The sequence below is a fragment of the Macrobrachium rosenbergii genome, chromosome 10 (assembly GCF_040412425.1).
Source record: "Macrobrachium rosenbergii isolate ZJJX-2024 chromosome 10, ASM4041242v1, whole genome shotgun sequence".
In the NCBI taxonomy this organism is placed as follows: Eukaryota; Metazoa; Arthropoda; class Malacostraca; order Decapoda; family Palaemonidae; genus Macrobrachium; species Macrobrachium rosenbergii.
This window is the reverse complement of record NC_089750.1, coordinates 47,771,254-47,778,104: the sequence shown is the minus strand read 5'-3', so window position 1 is coordinate 47,778,104 and position 6,851 is coordinate 47,771,254.

The window sequence follows — 6,851 nt, the reverse complement described above, 5'->3', positions numbered from 1 at the left end:
TTGAGCATAGCTCTATTCTGTTATGTTTTATACATATGCTTTTGTTTTAGTTTGCCGTTAAGGAGAGCGAGACGCTCTTATGTGGTGGCCGAGCTCTATTTCAGAAAATATGGCTGCTACAATTTTAAAGGACACATATATGCATTTCATAGCTTCAATGCTTTAAGATGTGATGGAAAGAATTTTTGGAGTCAGATGGAACTAGGTCAGAGACTCGAGGTAAAATCTTTGTATTCAGCAAATAGTTTGATTCCAGCTCAGCAATATTGCCGGTCAGGTGATCTTCCGAAGTGTTATGTATATTCGTGAGTACGTGCGTTAATTTGATCTAGATTATGCCAAAATCTGCCTAAAAGTGAGTTTGATCGTTCATTAACGTGATAGAACTGCAGTTGTCTAGACGTAGCTTTGGAGAGGATCCAGGCTTTGAATCGGCAGATAAGGTAGAGTTTGAAATCTCTGTTTTTATGGGAGAAAATTGAACTTGTGATTTTTACCATGATTTTCTAATCATTATGAACTTTTGAACTGGTGTGGGAGATTTAATATGAATATTCATACCTCTTTTATATTATTATTTTGTCATGTTACGTTTGCCATATCTTGGCTATGCATTTTACACTTTCCATTATTGTGTTTTGCATTTCATATATTTTTGGGAGTTTTCTATCATGTTTAATTCTTCCGACAGATGTCTGTGGACAGATGTCTGGTGGACAGTGTGGACTGTTTCGAATAACATGTGGTAGACGGTTTTTTTGACATGACTAATTATTGATTTGGGGAGTATGTGTGAGTTTGGATATTTTCAGGCTATTAGCCATAGTGAGACTTCTTTAATCAGAAGTGTTTTGCAGTTCAGAGTTTAGTTATCTAACTCGATAATTCATTTATTATGCATTTTAATCTTTGCTTTGTTTTATTCATTTCTTGTTGGGTTATTTGAATAATAAACCTATTTTTGTAGAAACTATTGCGTTTCTTTAAATAGTCCATTTAATTGATTTGGTGAGAATGAGTGAGATTCGGGTGGGTGAACTTCGAAAACGATGAGAGAGAGAGAGAGAGAGATACACAGAGAGAGAGAGAGAGGTGATACAGAGAGAGAGAGAGAGAGAGAGAGAGAGAGAGAGAGAGAGAGAGAAAAAAGGATGCAAGTGTTATCGTGAGCGAACCTTCATACGCCTCCGTTTCATGAATAAAGATCGTTGAGCACGTTACGTACACTTTCAAAAAAAGTGTTAATTCTGTCATATATATATATATATATATATATATATATATATATATATATATATATATATACAGTGTGACAATAAAGAAACGAGATTAATCTCAAAATAGTTTTATTACAAAATCTACAGAGAAATTATGCATTGTCCCCTTGAAAGTAATCCCCCCTGAGCGTTAATGCACTTCTGGATTCACGTCTGGCACCCACGGAAGCACGCGGCAAAGTCCTCGTTTTTCAGGCCCCTTAGCTCCCTCATCACAGAGGCATTGATCTCTTCTACAGAGGCAAAATGGGTTCCTTTGAGTACAGTCTTCAGCCTGGGGAAGAGCCAGATGTCGCACGGTGCACAAGATCTGGGGAATAAGGCGGGTGAACAAGAACAGCAATCTGTTTGTTTTCTAAGAACTGCCTCACACTGAGCGCGATGTTTAGAGGCGTGTTTTCATGATGAAGCAGCCATGAATTGTCTCTCCACAGAGCCCGCCTGCTGCGCTGCACCCGGTCATGGAGGCAATTCAGGACATCGCATCTTCTTCATAAGCCTTTTGGATAAGTTTGAGACACCCGGTTGATTCTCTGCTCCATGTTTGAGCCAGCTCCAGTTGTGTGACAAGGCATAGCAGCAGTGTGGTACACAACAACCTGAAACAGAAATTGCTAATGCTCTGGACCTCACTCGAAAGACCGGGGTTCGGTCCTATTGTAAGTCATAAATTTATTTCTATGAAACACGTTCCAGTGTGTTCATTTCCATCATATCTCACGGTGAAGGGCTAAGTCGAATGAAATGTTAGCAATTCGAGCGCTGATGGTTCGGGTAGGTAGGTAAAACTCGCTGTCAAGTTGGTAAAAGCTCAGGTACACAAAATACTTAGGTGAATATAATATATATATATATATATATATATATATATATATATATATATATATATATATATATATATATATATATACATATATATATATATATATATATATATATATATATATATATATATATATATATATATATATATATATATAGGATATATATATATATATATATATATATATATATATATATATATATATATATATATATATATATATATATATATATATATATATATATATATAACAATTCCTATATTATATTATCATAAATTGTCAGTATTGGTGATATTAGAGGTTAACAGGTTTATCCTTTTATTCCGATATCTGTTGTCTTTCTATGACTCTTTAAAAACAGCATTTCCACATGAATTAGTGGCCATAGCATCTTTGTGAGCGCGAAAGAAAAAAAGATTTGACCATTTATGCTATTGAATCCATTTCCTCAATTATTTATTCAACTTTTGCGACGTTTAATAATTAAACCCTGAAGACCCACACAAATTCAGTAAAATATAAATGTGATAATTTTTGCCTTACATAAAATGGTTCGAGTACAATTATTCACTTTTGAAAGGCCTTAATAAAGGTTTGCTTTCCAATGAATATTCTAGATTTGTATCGTATTTATTTTTTGTAAGGTACGTTTTCTCAACTGGTCAATTAGCATCAAAGGATATGCTTAAATATGGTTACTTTATGGTATTCGATTCCCACACAGCCTCAAATAATGAAAAACATACTTTCAAGCCTCTGCTGTCTAGTTTTTAGAGTGGTCTTATTTTATTTATAGGAATCACTACAGGATCCAATACAAGTAGAAATTCTACTATTTGGTATGGAACTGAAAGGGAATTGGCCAGTACATCTGATTAAAAAACCAATGTTAATTACTAATATTTAAACAGGTCTTATTCATGAAACTTGAATGTAGGTTGGTTGTTAGTCCCTTGTGATAAGTTACTGAAGAGATGAAGAGGACTGATGTGGACCAATGCACTCTTTCTACCATAGAGGCTAGAAAGCACTTTGAATTTCTGAAGTTAGCATCGCTATTTTTTTAAAATGATTGCTTTAATGATCCTCGCATCAGTGACATGCCAATATTGAATTTAATCTTCGGTCATTTTCATCACCCCACTTTCATTATCCTCTGGAGTACTTCTGTGGCGAAATTCTTCTCTTATTGCTTGGCTTGCTGGAATAACCCATTTCCACTTGACTGCTGAGTAACTGGACAAAAGGGAGAGATTACTGAGCTGCTGACACATGTCAGGATAGTGTCTGTGGAACTGGCGGTATCCGAGCACGTTCTACTAATATATTTGGAATTCCATTGCTTTCTGAATAAGTTAGGCGGTGCTCATTACTTTGAATTACAGAATGGTTTAGTGAGTATAGTAAACAATGCCTAAAATAGTTTGGTATAATGCTGCCTTTTATTTTATGAAAAAATACACTTCAAAGCAGACGGAATGTGTGTACGAAAGAAAAAAAGAGAATGAATGGGATGAAAGTAAGAAAAACATTTCGCCTAGTTCAGTTTCTTATTTATGATTCATAGGTATTATGAAACTTTTTCCTTCAGATGTCTTGATTGCCTCGCTATACCTGTTAGGGACGAATAATAATAATAATAATAATAATAATAATAATAATAATAATAATAATAATAATAATAATAATAATAATAATAATAATAATTAGTAAAATGTATACAAAATGGAACTACAGCTAAATAAGGGTGTTGAAAAAGGTTTCTTCATATTTTCTCTTTTCTTTTCTTGTTTTTTCAAATAGATTAGGAATATGTTACAATCAATCAGTCAGTCAGATAAAAACAATTTGTGTGGTACCATCACGATATATTCTGGTCAAGAGCTGCCAGGTGAATCATTAAAAATAAATTACCAACTCACTTTGAAAATTCACATCCTTCCCAACTCAACGATTCAGAAAAAGAACCGTTTTTGCGTCAATCTAATGGCATTGATCTCGACGTGCGTTCAATGCCAAGTAATTGGTATCTCAATTGACAGATCTGATTTATCATTGCTTATATGCAATATCGCCGTTATGCATCATTTTGGTTCATATGGGTGTTTGGTGGAGCGAGCTCTCCCCTTTGACGAATTACCCTTCACGATTCATCATGGTACTAATGAGGCCATTTGAGCAATCTCTTTTATCAAGGACAGGTCAAGAGGAAAGGGAATACGGTTAACAACTTTTAAAGACTGAAATATTGGCCTACTTGTTTTCCTATCCTAATGTATAGAAGTCACTTTTTTTTATTTGTCTTTGAACATAAGAGATTTTTCCAGGGGACGTAGCCTAACTTATCGACTCCGTATGGACTTATGGACGTCAGCTCATTACCAGTGATGTTTACTGATTTAATAACATATGGGTGCTTGGCTTTTCCTTATTTTATAAAGAAAAACATTATAAATGACTATATACATAAGAACTGATGGGTATTCATTTGCTCGTAAGTAAAGCTGGTGGAAATTCGTGAGGTTCCATGTCCACCATTTTGATTAGTTTTCCAGCCCCTTTACTTCTGTTCCTTTTAGTGTTGCATTCAAATACAATTAAAGATGGAGGTCTCCCAAGACATTAATTATATAGATAAATAAGTGGATGAAACCATAATTCTCAACAATTATAAACAATATTTTCATCCTTCACACAGAAAAGTTGGTACCGGTTTACGAATCCATGATATTTTTAGTTTTCATTACCCTGCATCTCTAAAAGAACGTTGTCGTCACGGTGTTACCAAAGAGCGTCTCACTGAGTGGCGATCTCCCTGCCGAGTGTGACCTCGGGCGGCCATAATGAAAGGTCTCGGTCCAGCCCATAGTACTATACCTTATTATTATTATTATTATTATTATTATTATTATTATTATTATTATTATTATTATTACTTGAGCCAACTTCACAGAGAAAAATCACCTTACAAAAACAAGTTGGCGTAAGTACTCCCACCATTGTGGTCAAGAACTTTCTTTGCATACAGTCGCTAAACACTAACTAAACAGTAATGTACAGTCACTAAACACTAAAATTCACAGTACACTTACACTCAGTAAGCACTCACACTTACTATACACTCACACTCACTAAACACACACACTTACTATACACTGACACTTACTGAACACTCACACTTACTATACACTCACACTCAGTAACACTAAACACTCGCTGAATACTCAACACACACACACACACTAGGCACTCACTATACACTAAACGCTCACTAAACAATCATAAAACACTAAACACTCACTAAATACTCACTGTACCCCAAACACCCGCTTAATCCTGAACATTCATTAAACACTAAACACTCATTAAGCATTCACTAAGCCTCACTATACACTAAACATTCACTAAGTACTCACTATACACTAAACACTTACTAAACATTCACTAGGCACTCACTATACACTAAAAACTCACTAAACCCTAAACACTCATTACACACTAAATACTCACTAACCCCTAAATGCTCATTAAATCCCTAAACACTCATTAAACACTAAACAGTTAATGAACATTCACTAATCACTCATTAAACACTCACTAAACACACACTAAACATTCACTAAACACTAATTTTCACAAGACATTCGCCAAACACTCACTAAACATTTACTGAATACTTACTAAACATTCACTAAACCCTAAATACTCACTAAGCATTCACTGAATACTTGCACGCTACACATTCACTAAACACTAATGTCCATTAAACATTCAATAAACCCTATGCACTTACTAAACACACACTAGACATTCACTAAACCCAAAACACTCACTAAGCATTCACTGAATGCTTATACACTAAACATTCATTAAACACTAACATTCACAAAACATTCAATAAACTCTAAACACTCACTAAACATTCACTGAATACTTACACAGTAAACATTCACAGAATACTTACACACTAAACATTCACTAAACACTCACATGCACTAAACCTTCACTAAACTCTACACAATCACTAAAGATTCACAGAATACTTACACACTAAACCTTCACTAAACCCTAAACAATCACTAAACACTTACAAACTACACATTCACTATAAACACTCACCGAATACTTACCCGCTAAACATTCACTAAACACTAACATTCACAAGACATTCACTAAACACTCACTAAACATTCACTGAATACTTACAAACTGAACATTCACTGAATACTTAAATATTAAACATTCACTAACATTCACAGAACATTCATTACACCCTAAACATTCACTAAACATTCACTGACTACTTACACACTAAACATTTAGTAAAATTCACAAAACAATCACTAAAACCTAAACAAAATATTCACTAAACATTTACTCATAAACATTCACTACACACTCACTCACTGAACCCTAAACATTCGCTAAACACTTACTCATTAAACATTAATGATAAAAAAGACTCACAATTGCACTAATCCCCTGTTCAATTTGCAGGTTACCAGACCTTTAAAGATGGCTGCAAGGCTTTGCAGCACCGCCCTGGTGAAAGACTACCGAAGTACGTAGCACTGGTATAGAGATCGCAACTCCATGGGCATTATGTGCTGACTGAATATTCGTAAGTGAAGCAAGGTCCATAGTTCCATGCTACAGTTAAAAGGAATATGGATGTATATGTATCAATAAAAAATTAGAAGTACTTCAAACATAAGCCCAGGACGTTTTAAGCTCGATGGTTTTAAAATTT